Below are 18,509 nucleotides of genomic sequence, written 5' to 3' on the forward strand. Positions count from 1 at the left end.
GGGTGGAAGATGAAGGGGCTGAACTATTCAGATAATTTCTTCCCCAGTCGCCAGTAGACAGGCACTGACTAACCTTCTCACCCTTGCGGGGGTCTCTTCACCTCTCCTACCGCCCTCCAGCCACTCCAGAAGCCGGGCAAGGGAGGCTGAGGCCCTACATCTCGGGGTGGGGGGTTTCGCGGGGATACCCCGCCCCGCCCTCTAGGCCCCGCCCCCCGCCGCCGCCGGCAGGGGTCGCGCTGCCTGCGGCGAGCTGCTCAAGAGGGGGTGGGGGAAGCTGCTGAGGCCGGTCGCCTTTCTCCGGCGCTGCTGGTTGGATCATTTCAATAAAAGTGTTTTTTCTCTCTCGCTCGCTCTCCCCGGGGGAACAGGCGGAGGCGTCAGTCCGCAGCCGCCGAGTGAAAAAGCGACGCATACGCAGCGAGCTTCGCACGGCCCGGCCCCAGAGAAGAAGGAGCCCGTGTCCGGCCGGACCGCCGCAACCGGGCGTCGGCGCCTCCCTGCCCGCCTCACTCCCGCCGCGGCTCCTCCAAGGGGATTAGTGGGCCGCCTGCGCGGCTCGGCAGCCCGGGAGCCATGTTGTCCGGGGGGCTTGACAACGCGTGAGGGACCCGTGGCCCCTCCCGGAGGCTCGGACCCTCGGCGTGAGCTGGAAGGCTGCTGCGGCGGCGGAGGCCTGCGCCTCGGAGGCGCCTCGGGTCTGCCAGCCGCTGGGACCCGGACCTGCATCCGGTCGCCGCGGGCGTTGGAGGAGCCGCTTTGCTTGTGCGCCTCGCCTCGCCAGCTCTCGGGACGCGGCCCCCGCACTTGCTGGTGAGTTGGCGGCTGGCGGCCGCTCGGGGCTTTCCCTGGTGCCCCGCCGACCCTAGGCTGAGAGCGGCTGGAGGGTGCTTGGGACTGGGGGCCGGGGCGGGCGGCTCAGGCCCGGCCGGGAGGTTGAGGAGGGCGGCGCGGCGCAGGGGGCTCGCTTGTGTTTGTCGCCCCTCGGGTCCACTTCGGACCCTGGTCGCCCGGGCATTTCCGGGCGTGGGGTGGGGTGTGAGTGTCTGACGCTCGGGCTCCTTCGCGAGAGGCGCCTCCAGCCGCTGCCGCCGCAGCCGCCTCCGCGCTTGCTGCCGCTTTGGTCTCCGGGGGAGGCCGGTCTCCCCGCGAGGCCGAGGAGGGGAGGAGGCAGAAAGTCCCCCGAGACACAAAGGTCCCCTCGGCGGGGGTGGAGCTGCGAGGGCGGGCGGCGCAACTCCGAGGGGAAGGAAGGGGCGCAGGTCCGCGAGAGGTGGGAGAGGAAGCGGCGGTGGCCACCGCGTTTCCAGCTCCTTGGAGACGCCGGGGGTGTGCGTGGGTGGGGAGCGGGAGGAGGAGGAGCACTCGCGTGAGGAGCCGGCCGAGACAAAGATCAGGGCAGCCTCCCGCTGGCGAGTCACACCCCTGAGTGTGGGTCAGAGCAGAGGTGGAGGGAATGTGGGAAACCCAAAGAACCGATGGGGAGGGGCAGATGGGGCGTGGGGGGGGCTGCCAAGTATTGTCGTCTCTGTCACAGTGGCTTTTCTCAGGGTTTTTGTGCCCGATGGTTTTGCTCCCCAGTTCAGCTGGATAGCTCCAGATTCGCTCCCTCCCATCACCCCCTCCCTGCCACACTGACTCTCCAGTGGTTTCCCCCTCGTTCTCCCCGTACCTCTCACCCACTCGTTTTCGGGTAAGCAGTATTTTGCCTTCAGCTTGGGGAACGTTTGCTAATGACAGGATGTCTGAGCTTGTTCTGACCCTGAACTGCCTTGAACTCCTCTTTCTTCCTCCCACCCTTTCCTTTCTGGGATCTTATAATGTCACATGGCCATTAACAATTAGCTTTTCTTCTGCAAAAATGGTAAAAGCACTTAGCTGAAATCCCTGGCGCTCCTTCTTTATATTAATGTGTCCACCAGAGACACGTCGTTGGTCATGGATTATCAGCTCTTTACTTATTAGCCAAATTAACTTTTTAGATAAAAAAGTGGCAAATTTTGTTTTGAGTTTTGACTATTCCTGGGGTCAGCAAAGTGTATCCCTGGCAGCCGCTAGACCTTCTGTCACTTATCAGGAAATGCTTGACTTAGACAATTCTTTCCTCCAACTTTGCTGATTCTTTCTCGAGGCTTTGTTGAAGGATTTCTTTTAAAAGGCGCTTGCGTAAGAAGCCTAGACTAACAAATCTGAGTTACTGTATTTTAGACTTATTTTTTTGACCATTGGACAGAAGAAAATGAATGGGATTTAAGAACCTTGTTGCCTTGAGTAAAGGAAAGCCTTCCTTGAAGCTAGAAATAAGGTTCAGCCACATTTTAAGAAAAAAATTTGCTAGCATTAATATTATTGGCTTTGTTCAGTTCTTTTATGAGATTAAGTAGTTGGTTTATTTAATGTTGACATGTTGCTTTGTTAATGAAGTCATTTCAGTCTTTGTAATGTAATCCTAGCATCTGCATACTTCCATAAACAACGGGTTGGAACAAAAGAAAAAATGTGACTATATTTAAGGAATATTCTTTTTTTTTTTTAATAAGAGAGATTGTCGGAATTAAAGGTGATAACCTTTTTGGTAAATTATCTCATAGGTCAGGAACACTAATAGTTTGAGTGCTGGGCTTCAAAGAAAATAACAGTCTTTGAATTTAAGCTGTTTTAAAATTACTGTGCAAATATAATTTATTATTGATTTTTTAACAGCGAAAATAAAAACATTAGAATATGAATGGAAAGAAAAGTAAAGCCTGTTTGATATTTGGGCCATTACTGTTGATGTCATTGTAAGAACAGTCATGTCTTGCTGCTTGTTACCATTAAAATGTTGACACTATAAAAATTGTGAAAGGGATTTCAGTTTAGGGACCAGTCTCTGAATTGAGGGACTCCCTCAATTCTTTGTGAAATTAACAGGTCATACCATAAGTAATCGATGTTTTATTTATTTATCGAAAGGTCATATTGAGGATACACTGATTTTTTTCCACTACATATTAATTAGTGTCTAATTAGATACCTGAAGTTTTATTCTCACTAGAAGGAAATCTGCCAAAAAGTTAACAAAGATTTCTGGGTGGTGAGACTTATGGATGAATAAAAATACATTTCTTTATTTTTCAAATTTTCACATTACTTTTACAATCAGTGAAAAGAGTGTGTGAAGAATTAAAGTCTTGTTTAAAAGAAAAAAAGAATTAAAGTCTCGTTAATATCCTAATTTGCCTGTTACTCAAAGAAGCTTTTATAAAATGTGTAATTTATTCTCATCCTTGGATTCAGGCCCATTAAAGTCACTTTTAGTGTGAGGTATTTGAAATAGTGCAGCTTGTGAAATGTACTCTGGTTACCTGAAGGAAAAAGATACATAGTAAGGAAAGATGAAATTAGAGTAATTAATTCTAATTAATTAATTAATTCAGTGTATGGTAGAGCTCCAGTGTGGTAGCTTTGTACACCAGCAATCTTGTTCTAATAAGTCATTGGTTTTACTAAAATAGAAAAATTAAATTTTATTTTTTCTGTAGTACAAAATAGCTGTGTTGACTAAGATTTTAAAGTATATAAATGTTGATATATTTAGTTTTCAGTTACTTGTTTAGTCCTACGATTATGGTGGAAAGAGATGGCATATAAAATAATTTACTCTATCAAGGCTTTTGTTTTTTCCCTTATTTTCAGCAATATTTTTCTCCTTTTCCTTTATTGGTGAAATAGTACTAACTAAAAAACTGCAAATATTTTATTGTGAACAGTGGAACTATAATGGCTTCTGAGATGGATATTCAAAAGTGAAAATGATGATCCTTAATATAAAAAAATTTTCTATGAACACAAAATTTTTGCAGTGGTATTTTCTTTGTTATTGTCTAATAATACTGAATATTTATAGGGCATTACATTTTGAATCTTTACTCTTCTCTAGTCTTAATAAAAATTATAGCATCATGTCATGGCATTCATTTATATAGCTTTTATACTTCCATGATGTGTAATTACAATGAATGTATTGCTGTATTGTAGAAAAGAGACATTATATGTTAAATGCAGCTTATAAAATAGTCTTCAGAGTATTTTATGTATTTTAAAAGTTGCCCCCTTTCATACATGTGAAGGAAAAATAGTTTTGACTTCTTTGAATTTTGAATGTATAATTTTTGCTTAAACTTTTAAATAGAAAATTATTTTAAATGCATTTTGTAAAATGATTGTGGCATTTTGCATTTGAAATGATGAAGATAAACAGTAGGTTTATGGCATTTTTATATGTGCTTTATATAGTATTTGTGAGGTAAAAAACTGCCTACAATAGAAAACCTGGTATAACTTGGGTTCAACCTACAGTGTTGCCAATTTCTTTGACTGGTGATGAGAGGACCTATTAGACTGACTTTTTAAAAAAATGTCTGAACCAAAAATTCTTACTGTCACTAGTGAATTCTTTGTCATTATTTTGCTCCCAGGCTTTTTTTTTTTTTTTTTTTTTAACTTTTTATTTATTTATTTATTTATTTTTTGTTTTTGCGGTACGCGGGCCTCTCACTGCTGTGGCCTTTCCCGTTGCGGAGCACAGGCTCCGGACGCGCAGGCTCAGCGGCCATGGCTCAAGGGCCCAGCCGCTCCGCGGCATGTGGGATCTTCCCAGACCGGGGCACGAACCTGCGTCCCCTGCATCGGCAGGCGGACTCCCATCCATTGCGCCACCAGGGAAGCCCTTAACTTTTTATTTTGTATTGGAGTATAGCCAATTAACAATGTTGTGATAGTTTCAGGCGCACAGCAAAGGGACTCAGCCATAATATACATGTATCCATTCTCCCCCAGACTCCACTTCCATCCTGGCTGCCACATAACATTGAGCAGAGTTCCCTGTGCTCTACAGTAGGTCCTTCTTGGTTATCCTTTTTAAATATAGCAGTGTGTACTTGTCAATCCCACACTCCCTAACTATCCCTTCCCGTTGTCAGTTACTTTGATATCTGCAAAACATTTGACCTGAAAAGAGGAATTGCCAAGGACGGAAAAATGTATTGAATGTATTTGAGTGTCGCTTACCTTTGCTATCCTGTTTTCCTTTCTCTTTTGGCCAGCTTGGAAAATCAGTAGACGTCTATCTGTAAATCTTAACAGGTGGGGTGCCTACTATAAATAATGTTATGCTCTGCAGTAACATATAATATTGAATACGGTATTTAAGGAGTAGACTTATAAATCCATGACATTCTGCAGTAACACATGATATTGAATACTGTATTTAAGGAGGTAGATTTATAAATCCATGACATATCGGGATAAGTGAAAATTGTCTTTATTTTGATTTTTTTAATATGTTAAAATTAGTTCACATTATTTGAGCATGTGTCATAAAAAGGAAGATAGCGCCAGATACATACTGTGTAGATTGCTTCAGTATTGGGGAAAAATTTGCCTTAAGGTAGATAAAATCTATGTCTATATTTATACAGGTATAAGTACTTATTGGGTTTTGGTTTGGTATTGCATATTTTAATTAACTAAAGTGTAATTTTGATCTTTGAAGTTGCACACTTTATATGTGGCTGTGTACCACTGAAAAATGGAAATACCAGACCAAATTGTACATTTTTCTCATTTTTATATTAAAAACTGATCCTTATATAAATTGCACATTAGTATTGTTATTATCTCTTATTCAGATTTAAAAAAACGTTATTGACTTGACCTAAGGGTAGTCCATTAAAGTGAAAAACAATGAAAGAAGGTTTGCTTTCTTTTGTTTGTGGTAAGAGTTTAAAAGGTTAACAAAATCTCTCTTTTTTTTTAATAGTACATTTTAAAATTTTTATTTATTTTATTTTTGACTGCGTTCGGTCCTCGCTGAGCACGGGCTTTTTGTAGTTTCAGCGAGCAGGGGCCACCCCTCGCCACAGTGCACTGGCCTCTCATTGCGGTGGCCTCTCTTGTGGAGCACGGCCTCTAGGCGCGTGGGCTTAGTAGTTGTGGCTTGTGGGCTCTAGAGCACAGGCCCAGCAGTTGCGGCGCACGGGCCTAATCGCTCCGCAGCATGTGGGATCCTCCCGGACCAGGGCTGGAACTCGTGTCCCTTGCACTGGCAGGCGGATTCCCAACTACTGTGCCACCAGGGAAGCCCTAATAGCACAGTCTTGTTAGTGTAAATACTTTCAAGAATACTCTAAATTTTGTATGCATAATTGTAAACAATGGGAAAAGGACCCAAGAATAATTTTTCTTTCACTATATTCGTTACTAACTCACTTTGGTCTTACCATATATTTAATCCTGCTATTTTTACAATTGATGGTTAATATTTGTTATTAGTGTGTGTTAATGTTAAATGATATAAACAAAAGTTGGTTAAAATTGGTATTAATACTTGTGAAAAATTATCAGGTAACAACACTGAAGCTCTTACTCCAAATTTAGAGGTATTATCCTTTAAATTAATACATATTTTTAAGTATTTTATAAAATAAACTTTTGAAGTATAATATACTTCCAGGTTTTAATATTTTAATTACTGATTTGTATTGCTATTTCTGGTGAGAAGGAAGCTTTTTGTTGATTTTTGAAGTAAGTTTTGGATTCCTTAAGCAGACGTTAGTCCCTTGAGCCCATCTTACTGAATTATTTTTAAGAAATGATTTTTTATCTATGGCTTTATTATACTTAATAAATATGATTTTTCAGTTAATTCAGAGATGTAAACAGTACTTTTAAAGCATTTGTCATGTCCTCAGCATTGTGTTAGTCATTGTACGTTATAAAAATATACTTTAATGGGTAGAAATAATGGCAGCTTTGGTTGTCTGGAATGTTCTGTCCTTGGCCCCTCTTCTCATGTTTTACATGATCCCTGGGCATTCTCATCTGTATTTAGTGCTTTGTTCTTATCACCTATATGCTGATGATCTCCATATCTTTATTTCTAATCCAGACCTCTTTTTCTTAGTTCTTTTCTAGCTGTCTCCCGGGTATTATTGCCTCTTGGCGCTCCCTTACCAGAGCTGAACTCTTTTATTACCCCCCTACCTCTATTTCCAGCCACAGTGAATGTGCCACCATCAGCCTAGTCACTTAAGCCAAAACCTTTGGCAGCTTCTTATGTTTTTCTGTTATGCTCTTCTCCCTCTAGTCCAGTCAGTCACACCCAATCTTGTTAATTTTATTTCCTAAACATCTTTTCGATTTATCTTTTTCTGTTGCCACTTTCACATGTCAGGATTTTGGAATGCCTCATCTGAATTACTACTTCCAATTTTACCCTATTTTAATCTAACAATTATTCATTCTTACTTTATATATATGTCTTTTTTTGAAGTATAGTTGATTTACAATATTATGTTTCAGGTGTATAGTGAAGTGATTCAATTATATATATACTTTTAAAGATTCTTTTCCATTATAGGTTATTACAAGATATTGAATATAGTTCCCTGTGCTATACAGTAAATCCGTGTTGTTTATCTCTTTTATATATAGTAGTGTGTATCTGTTAATCCCATACTCCTAATTTATCTACCCCCCCTTTCCTCTTTGGTAACCGTAAGTTTGTTTTTTGTGTCTGAATCTGCTTCTGTTTTATAAATAAATTGATTTGTATTATTTTTTAGGTTCCACACATAAGTGCTACAACAGAATATTGGTCTTTTCTCTGACTTCACTCAGTGTGATAATCTCTAGGTCCATCCATGTTGCTGCAAATGACAATATTTCATTCTTTTTTTATGGTTGAGTAATATTCCATTGTATATATATATATATATACCACATTTTCTTTATTCATTCACCTGTTGATGGTTTGTGTCTGTCTTTTTATCCCTCTGTTCTTCTTTCCTTCCATCCATCCATCCGTGCATCCATGTCTGAAGCGCATGCCTCCTCTGTACCATCACTGTGGTCAGTGCTAGAATACAAAGATGAGGAAACTGGTGTGTGGATATTACAGTGCTGTGACAGTTGGAGAGAAATTCTCATTTTTGAGGACAAATGTCACTTCCTCTGAAGTCTTCTTTGATCCATTCTGGCGGAGCTATGGTGATTCTGCTATAGCATTTATGTCTCCTGTAGTACTTAATACATTGTATTGTATTGTAATTAATTATTGACAGATCCTCTACCCTTTTGTCTGTCTTTGTGCTACAGAGGGACCATGCTTTTTAAATTTTGGTATTTCCCCCATATTATGTATTGTTTAATTGAGTGAGTGAAGTGATGGAATTAGGAGAAACAACACTGAATTAGTAAGTTAGGGTCAGATGAGTTATGACCTAGAAAGGGTCAAGAATTAATGTTGATATAGTAGAAAATAAAAAGCCATTAAAAGTTTTGAGTGTTGGTGCTACATGTAGGCCATGTAGGCTGTTGGTATGAGAGTAATTTGGATGCAGTTGGTAGGCCAGTTTGGAGGGGCAATAATTTGGTATTACTGGGCCTTTTTAATTACACGTGAGCTGTACTAACTTGTTAGTGAAAATGGAGAGAAAAGGGCTGTAATCTTCAAAGATTGTTATCTTTTAGACAAATTAGAATCTAAAATTACAATATCTATATGTAAATAAAATATCTATTTCTAAAGGTCTAAAAACATTGGTCAATATCAAGAGTAAGATTTGGATAAAATTTCATCCTTAATGAAATCCAGCTGTTTAACTGTATAGTACTAAACTTAAATTCATTAAAATAAATTACAGAATTGCACTCAGAACTGCATTTAATGTCATTCCTGTTACCCTGATAGTTATGTACACCGTTGACCAGGAGATACGTTTTCATTGGAATTACTGTAATTAAATAAAAGCTGCTTTATGGTCTACTTTTAAAATTAAAGACATTTTATTTAGGTTTTTATCAGTAAAGTTGAGTTTTAAATTATATCTCTGATATAGTAAGTGTGTGATAAAAACTAGATTCATTTGAAAAATCAGATTTATTTGAGAAATCAGATAATAATGCTTCCCCAAGTAATAACTGATAACTATGTGATCTTGAGCTAGTTACTTAAACTCTTAAGGGTCAGTTTCTTCTATAAAATTGGGAATGATAGAACCTACTTCATAGTGTTGTAGAAATTAAATGATATGTATAAAGCACTTTGCAAAGTACCTTGCACCTAGTGAGCACTCATAGTTAGCAGTTATTTTTATGACTCTGTATTATAGCGGGAAAAACTTGGTTATGGTACTAGAATTGTTTTGCAGATCCATTCCTTCAGGTTGATGGATGTCTAAATAAGTAGTTCACAAGGACAATTGAATCAAAATCATCTCTGGCTTTTTAACCCGTACATACCTCCTGGATTTTCTAATATGCCTCTCCCACCGAATTTGAGAATCAGTGTGTTAGTGAGTTAGTGTTACTAATGGGTGTATGTTATACCCTTTAGGTATATCGGCAGGAAGGGAATAGTATAGACTAGTGGACTAAATAATTTAGGATAGTCATCGTTGTTTCTTATCTAATGATCATTAGGGATAAAATTGTCGTAATCTTCCTGATGAACACATTGATAAGCTTTTCCTTAGGGCCAGCCAAATTTTTCGTGTAACCATTTGCCCTGTTTCCCTTCTTCAGGCTTGTGCTATACCATTTCTTTGACATCTTAACAGTCTAGGCAATATTTGCTTTCCTTCTTAATGACTTTTGTATGTGACTCAGGTTTTCTGAAGTCAAAATAGAATAACAGGTAATACAGCTTATCCATCAAGAGAAGAAACTGGTTTGGTTTTTTCCTTTGTCATAAAATCTGCTTAGATGTTTACTGTTTATTATTATGTTTTTGTTTATTATGTTATTATAGGTCAGTGGCCTTAACCTGAGCTTCAGAAGCACTCTTGTTGATTTTAAAAAAAAAAAGAAAAGCTAGAAGCCTGTGTGAGAGCGTGTGTGTGTGTGTGTGTGTGTGTGTGTGTGTGTGTGTGTAAAATCTCAAGCTCTGTCCCAGAACAACTGAATTGGATACTCTGGGTTTGGTTTTTTTTTTTTAAAACATTCCAAGTAATTCTTGAGTTTTAGAGTCATTGTTCTAGGATTTAAAGTAAAGGCAAAATGATTAAAACTTTCATCATTCCGTCTTATTTTTTCTCCCTTTTTATTCTATTTTGGATTTGCTAGTTTAATCGTGTTTGGGGGGAAGTTTTCTTAAGTTGATGTATAAAAGTCTTCTGTTCCACTTACTTACTTTTCCCTTTAATGAATGTTTTTGTCTTGCTTTTTTAGTTTGTTTTGTTAAAAGGTAAACTGAGGCACATTAAAATTTTCAACTTTATTTGAGCATACATTGACTTGAATCAGGCAGAGCCAAGCCAGAGGTGGTTAGGAGTGCTCCACCAACAGGAGCTAGGGTGGAGGTTTTCATGGAGAAGGCATGGAAGCAAAGCAAGGAAATTATTTGATTGGCTATAGCTTCAGCAGTTACGTTATTTAGGAAAGCCTGGTTGGTTGGCTGTGATCGGTGGTTCTTCAGTTTCATTTCCTCAGATCCAAGTGTATTGAGTGTGGCTTAGGTTTTGGTTTGTTTACTGCCACCGCAGTCTAATGCCCTTCTTGTTTAATTACTTTAGTTTCTCATCAGTGTCTTACTGTTTTCTGTCTTTATGGTCTCAATTATTATGTTTTAAAAATTATCTTTCAAATATAAGAACATAAAATAATGTAGAAAATAGACCACAATTTAAATTTCCAGTGTGTCTTTTTGCAAATGTACGTCAATGTATTTTATTTTGGAGGTTTTTCCATATCTAAAGATCTTCCTTTATTTTTAATAGTTGTAGTACTTCTGTTGGATATATGATCACTCAGTCCTGTGTGGATCCTTGGGTTGTTTCCTTTTCTTTTGCTATTACTTTGCCAAATGGACAACATATATATATATATATATAACATTTGCATAAGCAAATGCGTGATTTAGATTCCAAGAACAAGGATTTCCTTAAAATTCATATGTTGAAACCTAACCCCCAGTGTAATGGTATTTGGAGGTGGGACCTTTGGGAGATGCTTATGCCATGAAGGTGGAGCCCTCATGAATAGACCTAAGAGAGATCTCTTTCCCCTTCTGCTGTGTGAGGACACAGTGAGAAGGCAGTCTGTGAACTAGAAAGTGGACTCTCACCAAATACTGAATCTGCAGTGGCCTTGATCTTGGACTTCCCAGCCTATAGAACTGTGAGAAATAAATTTCTGTTGTTTATAAGCCACCTAGTCTAAGGTATTTTGTTATAGCAGGCCCAACAGACTGAGAGTTAACTTCAGCAGTCATAAATTACGTCGATAGTATGATGTGATGAGAATAGCACTTCACCTCTATGGTCTTCCTCCCCCAAAATTATAACCCCAGTCTAATCGTGAGAAAAACATCAGACAAATCTCAGTTGAGGGATATTCTACAAAACAACTGAACAGTACTCTTCAAAACTGTCAAGGTCATCTAAAACAGGGAAAGTCTGAGAAACTCACAGCCAAAAGGAGCCTAAGAAGATGATTATATTGTAATGTGGTATACTCCATGGGATCCTGGAACAGAAAAAGGACATTAGATAAAAACTAATGAAATCTAGGGCTTCCCTGGTGGTGTAGTGGTTGAGAGTCCGCCTGCCGATGCAGGGGACACGGGTTCGTGCCCCGGTCCGGGAAGATCCCACATGCCGTGGAGCGGCTGGGCCCGTGAGCCATGGCCGCTGGGCCTGCGCGTCCGGAGCCTGTGCTCCGCAACGGGAGAGGCCACAACAGTGAGAGGCCCGTGTACTGCCAAAACAAAACAAAACAAAAAACAAAAAAACAACTCATGAAATCTAAATAAAGGAATGACTTTAGTTAAATATATCAGTTTTCGGTCAATAATTGTGACAAATGTACCATACTAATATAAGACTTTTTTTTTTTACACCTGTATTTTATTAGGTATAGTTTGTTCTCTTGTATGCTTTTTTTTTTTAGATGTTGGGGGTAGGAGTTTATTAATTTATTTTATTTTTGCTGTGCTGGGTCTTCGTTTCTGTGGGAGGGCTTTCTCTAGTTGTGGCAAGCGGGGGCCACTCTTCATCACGGTGCACGGGCCTCTCACTATCGCGGCCTCTCGTTGCGGAGCACAGGCTCCAGACGCGCAGGCTCAGTAGTTATGGCTCACGGGCCTAGTTGCTCTGCGGCATGTGGGATCCTCCCAGACCAGGGCTCGAACCCGTGTCCCCTGCCTTAGCAGGCAGATTCTCAACCACTGCACCACCAGGGAAGCCCCTAATATAAGATCTTAATAGCAGAAACTAGGTGTGTGGTGTAGGGAAACTGTACTATCTTTGAAATTTTTCTGTAAATCTAAAACTATTATAAAATAAAACATTTATTTAAAAAAAAGATAGGTGCTTCTGTAATTCTGTTAGCTATAGCCAAACTACCATTTTTTACTACTTCCTGAATGTATGAGAAGCTTGTTTTCTTATAGCCTCACCAGCTGAATGTGCTGTCAAACTTCTGGAATTTTGTCGGTTTGATAGATGAGAACTGGTGTAACTCAGACTATTGTGTTTCTCTTATTATGAATGACATTGAGTATTTTTTTTAATATGTTTAATGGGTATTTTACTCATTTTCCCCTTTCTGTGAACTCTCATGTTCTTTATTTTTCTATTTGGTTGCTGGCCTTTTTTTCTTGATTTCAGGATTTCTCTATAGGGAAATGAGCCCTTTATTTGTGATACGGGTTGCAAATATATATGTTTAGATTCTTTGATATTTTTTCACACAAGTTTTTTCCTTTTTTATATGGTATTTTTTTTTTATGTTTCTGGATTTTGAAATATAGTTGGAAACGTCTTCACCACTCCAAGATTATAAAGGAATTCATCCAAATTTTCTTCCAGTACTTGTGGTTTCCTTTTTTACACTTAGATCTTAAAATCTGAATTCTTCAATTCCTCCCAATCATTGAGGCATTTTAAATGCTTAACCTTTTCTTTCAAATTACTTGCGTGTAAGCATGCCTGTAGTCTTATAGGTACCTTAAATGATTTATAGTAGAAGAAATGTTTATACATTTACTTTTGGTGGATATGAAGTTTCAACTTTCTAGAAAATGTATTAAGCATTTCATTATATCTTAATTCCAAATCATGGTTTAAAAATAATTTTAAAGTAATGAAGACTCCTTTAAAGTTTGTTTTCACTGTTATACTGTAGTATATTTAGCAGTATTTTTTCCTTCTAGATTATTAGCATTGTAGATTATTCATATATTAATTTAGTTTTTTCCCCATTCTGTTTCTCCTAAGATTACGTTTTAGATTATTAAACCCCTCTGTGATTTATCTTCCATCTTCCTTAGAACTCCTCACTGGTTATATGGCCCCTTTGATATTAGTAATCTCTTTATTTGGTATTATTTAGAAATTTAATTAGTAGGCCAGTTAGCTGTTTTAACTCATTAAGAAACTGGAAGCAATAGTGTCAGCAGATGTTGCCTAACGTAGGGTGCTGATTTCTTATAACATTTTATAAAGGTTTCATATTTTCCTCGCACTACTTGTGATGAAACTATTATTGCTGAACTGAATCTTAAGACATTTGAGAAACTATCTGATAGTGCTGTGGAATGTTGGCTCCTAGAAAATACTACCCAAAATAATGTGGTGAGTTTATTGCTTATTGTAGTAAAGAAGAAGAACACCTTTCCTGAGTTGGTAGGATCTGCTGGGGGAAGAGGGGTATGTGTATGGGTGAAAAGAAGAGCAAAGTTCGGAGGGAGAGTGAAGTTGGGATATTTATTGAGGATTTGGAATCTTTAATGCAGGTATTTCAATGCAGGAGCTTGATTAGAATTAGTAGGGATCATGTAATAGTTTAGGATTGATAGACGTAGCAAAGCAAGGGTTTTAAGGTGAGATTTTTTCAGAGTTTTGGAAAGTGAACAATCATTTGCTGCTATTTATTGAAAAGTTGAATAGTCTGATGTTGGTTTATATGGGGTTTTGGGGAAGTTCCTGGAATGAACAATGAAGTTATTTGCAATTCTTATCTGCCTGGGCAAGAGTTTCCTGGAATAGTGAAGTCTTGTTGTTGAAGACAGCTGAATAGTGATGCTAATGTAGACTGTAAACTCTGGGTGCAGATGGTTTTAGTTCTCAGTGCCCATTCAGAACCACAATAAGTTTGAAAATGTATTTATAAAAAGTCTAATTCTTAGGCCCATCTACAAAGAGAATACATTGTTGATGAAGGGTTTGACATTGAAATTTTTTCCCCTGAGGAATGAAGCCTAACTTTGACAATTAATGGTCTGAGACACCCAAGTAGGTAGTTGGATATATGCTTCTGCAATTCAGAAAAGAGAGAAAAGGATCAGAGATGGAAATTTGGGAGTTACTGTTTAGATTGAACTTGTGTGCCTAGGTGAGTTTGCTTTAGGAGGAAGCATAGTAAGAAGAAAACTACTTGGGCCTTAATAGTGCTTAATGGCTATACTGTGTGTGTGTGTGTGTGTGTGTGTGTGTGTGAGTGTGAGTGAGAGAGAGAGAGAGAGAGAGAGAGAGGGAGGGAGGAGGGAGGGAATACATTCCTCCTACAGAGAAGTGGCCAGAGAGGTAGGAAAAAAAAAAACAGGATATTGTTTTGTGGTCTCTGGAGGTGTGGCTGTAAAGTGGTGGGGTCAGTACACAGAAGCTTTTTGTGTGGAGGAAGAATGGAGGAAGATCTATTGGCCCCAGTGATGAATTTTCACTCAACAGTTCTGTGAATGTACAAAATATAGACTGTTCACAGAACTATTTGTTCTGTCATGATATTCTTCACATAAGAATTGCCTAGTGGGCAATTCTGTTTGCAGGGTAGTTATTTGAAATTAAGAATATTTTCTTAGAAGTAATTTTACCGTCTTGCTCCCACATGACCCCATAGAAGTTATTTAATCTCTCATTTTGACTGTGATTGAGGAAAGGAGGTCATTGGTGTGTAACCTGCAATTTTGTATACAGTATGTATATTTGCTGTTCAAAATTTGGGAGGAAGTTAAATTTGTTGAATGCCTACTATGTGCTAGACACAATATATATACAATCTAATCTATATGTCACATTCTTTTGAGGTAGTTGTTAATTCCCTTCTTCAAAGAGGAAACTAAGGTTGGCTTTCTCAGTGTTGTGCTTCTCACTCTCCCCAGTGTCTGTATGAAGGAAAAAGGATTTGAACCTGTGTTAGGCTTACTCTCACTTTCTACTACACCAAGTGGACTTCCTGTATGCTATACACCCTTCATCAACCAGTGCCAAACATGTATGTAATTAACATTTTACCACAGGTATTAATTAAATGTAGGAATATTTTACCGCTCAGCTTTTGAGATCAAGACTGAATGAATAGGTAGTAAGCAATAACAAAGCAAAGAAGAGAGGATCGAGGCCCTTATCATACTCAAGCTTTGATTAACTAGAATCCATTTAATTCCACTTAAGGGAGATACTCAGGTATTGTCAGAATTCCAGTTAATTTCAGGTATTATTGTTTAAAAATATTTTTCTGTATCCTTATAGGTAACCTTTCTTCGAACCTTTTTTTTTTCTCATTTTCCTTAAAAGGTACATTTTACTCTCTTCTTTCTTCCGTTGTGTTAATCTAATTTAGTGCTTTGCTTTTCTTATTTCTAGTATGCAAAGATTTCCTAAATAAGTAGAGTTAGTAGAATAAAAAATGCTAGAGATAAATACGAAAACTTTTGGAAAATACCAAAGTTGTAGCTGTGGAGTTTAGTCAGGTACAAATTGTCTTCTTAATCTTTTGATTGAAATCTTACACCCTGGCCTCTACTATAGATCTTATAAAGTAAATTAAGTGTATTTGTGAATTGGCTTGTTATGCTCTCTCCCTCTTAGGATTGGTATGTGAGCAGTTTCTAATTTTCCATTTAGCAAGTAGTGTGGTGTAGAGGGTTAAGTTTTTGGTTTTTTGTTTGTTTTGTTTTTCTCCAGAATCGCAAGAAGGCTTTTCTGAAGGTGTGCTGATAGTTTTAAAAATTTGAGATCAACTGATACATGATTCAGCCTTTAGGAAGATCTCTTTTGAGGGTATTTCCTATATCACCAAAACTAACTGACCACTTTTAAGAGTTTTTTTTCCCCCCCTAAACAGCTCTTCCTTCCCCAAAGAAAAACTTTACCAGAAGGTCGAAGAATGCTGGCATTTTTAATGCCACTGTTGCTGAGGAAAGTTGGCCACTATCCAGTAGCATCTGTCTTATAAAAACTTTAATAAAGTGTTAGTTTTTTTAAAAATGTGATAAATACTATTGTGTCACAAGTTACAGAATGACAGAATAGCACATTCAGTTATGTAGTTCAGATGTTTATTGGAGAGAAAGGCTAGAAAGTTGCCTACACACTTTGTTTTTTTAAACATCAAAAATAAGTTCATATTTATTTTATGCCAAGTATGCTAAGAACATTCTGAGTGAAACCTACATGGATATTTAGAAAGTAGGAGATTTTGTGAAATTTGTACTTTGACAACATATAAAGATAATACATAATTTTTTATTTGGTAATTGGAAAATATGTTGTGTGATATATTATTATTTTTGAAGGAAATTGAAATTTTATTCTTATAGTAGCCATAAGAATGTGACCTTTTAAATACCTAAACATATATTTTAAATAATTCTTCTCCTAAAATGCTTTTAAAATTTCCTGCTGTTGGAGTTAGGAGGTGGTTGAAAGAGTGAATGATTAGCTGAGCCTTATAAGATGTCTTTACATTAGTGAGGTCATTATGTGTCACCATGTGGTGAAGTCTGACCTTTTCAGTTTTATGGGTTGATATTCCTTCAGTTTATTTTGAGGTGATGTGGTATTACAGTCTTTTATGTAATTTAGGTATAAAGTATAGTGTTAATTTAGAAATGTACAATGAAGTAATCTGGATTGATACAACACATTTTTTTTTTTTGATGTGAGTGTTGTGATGAGGGTAGGGAGGAACACAAAGATTTTTTTAAATGTTTCTGTTGTTAAGCAATTTGTAATATGGTGAAACTCAGGAACTTTCCATTTACATAGCCCACTTATCCTGGTGAGTAAATCAGTTTAGAAGACCAGATTTTAGATCTGAGGATTGGTTGAGCATAGCTTTTTAGATCAGTGGCTTTTCAACCTTTTTGGTCTCAGGTCAAAAAAAATTCTTTAATTTTTACATTAATTTTAACATTTATTTACTTAAAAATAACAAGCATTACAAATTAACATAAATATTTTAAAATGAAAAATAACTATGAAAAATATGGGGAGAAGGGTAGCATTGTTTTATATATTTGCAAATCTCTTTAATGTCTATCTCAATAAAAGACAGCTGGCTTCTCACAACTTGTGTTTTAGTCTGTTGCAGTATTCTGTGAAATGTAGTCTGGAAAACTCCACTTTATACTAGTGAGAGAAAAGTAAAAAAGGCAATTAAGTTTTTAGTATTATTATAAAAATAGTTTTGACCTGAGGAACCCCCCCACCCCCACCTTTAAAGATTCCACAGACTCACTTGGAGAACCTCTGCTTTAGAGCAAAATCGAATTGGATCCTAATCCTACCCTTGAGCATCCTCAATTGGATATTCTTAGGGGCTATGTCTATTAAGCTGTAGTAACTCACTGAATTCTATTTCTCAAATCTATTCCTGGCTGTCTTCTTCTATGAATAGCCTTGGAGCTGTAGGCTTTGATTCTTATATTCCCTTACCTCTTTTGGAAATGACAAGGCTTACTAGCTATATGATCTTGGGCAGATTCATTAACATTTTTGAGTCTGTTTTTCTCATTTGCAAAAATGGGCAGAGCAATACGTACCAACTCATAAGTCTTTCATGGAAATCAAATTATAATACATGATTAAAGTTATATACAGTCGCTAATAAAATCTTACTTATAGAGCTTAGCAAAAAAACCGCTACCTGAGGTATGCTCTAATTTTGGATCCTCTCTTTTTTATAAGTTACTCTAGAGAGTGACTTTTTTTTTTTTTTTTTTAACTGCTCTCCTTTCTGTCCTGTCCAGCACTTATCTGGACCTTCCTTCTTAGAGCTAGGTCCTATGCAAGGAAATGGGATTTAAAAACATAAACAGCGAAACATCCTTCTTTCTCTGAAAGTTTTCTTAATTTTGTACTTAAACTAGTTAGAAACAAATAGGAACATGCTATATAAACAATGTACAATATATGATTATGAGAACATAGTGTAGGGAAAACTCTGTTCTGTCTAGGTAGAAGTAGAATAAGGAAAGGAAAAAGGATTAGTGTGTGCCTTATTTCTCAAAAACTGGTTTTTGTAACTCCTAGAAGAAAGAAAAACTGTTAAGCACCCAGCCAATTCATGTTTACTGAGTGAAGCAGTGTGTTAAACCCTATTCTGGGCGATACTAGTTAAGAGCATGGACTAGGTAGGATCTTACACTGTTTGAGTTCCAACTGGCTCTTCCTTTTACTAGCTGTAACCTTGAGTGAGTTTTTAAATCTTCAGTGACTGAGTTTCTTTAGATATGTAAAATGGGG

At 38.0% G+C, this 18,509-nt stretch overlaps 1 protein-coding gene across 2 annotated transcripts in view; it reads left to right on the top strand.

The window, feature by feature from the left end:
* The first annotated feature begins 262 nt into the window (after window positions 1–262).
* CDK17 (cyclin dependent kinase 17) overlaps window positions 263–18,509 on the top strand; it is a 99,902-nt gene continuing 81,655 nt past the window's right edge. For both annotated transcript variants that reach the window (XM_081248280.1, XM_081248279.1), the window contains exon 1: window positions 263–813. The gene's annotated coding sequence lies outside the window, so the exon portion shown is untranslated. The remainder of the gene's footprint in view (window positions 814–18,509) is intronic.

This window comes from Mesoplodon bidens (assembly GCF_964165515.1).
Source record: "Mesoplodon bidens genome assembly, chromosome: 11".
Lineage (NCBI taxonomy): Eukaryota > Metazoa > Chordata > Mammalia > Artiodactyla > Ziphiidae > Mesoplodon > Mesoplodon bidens.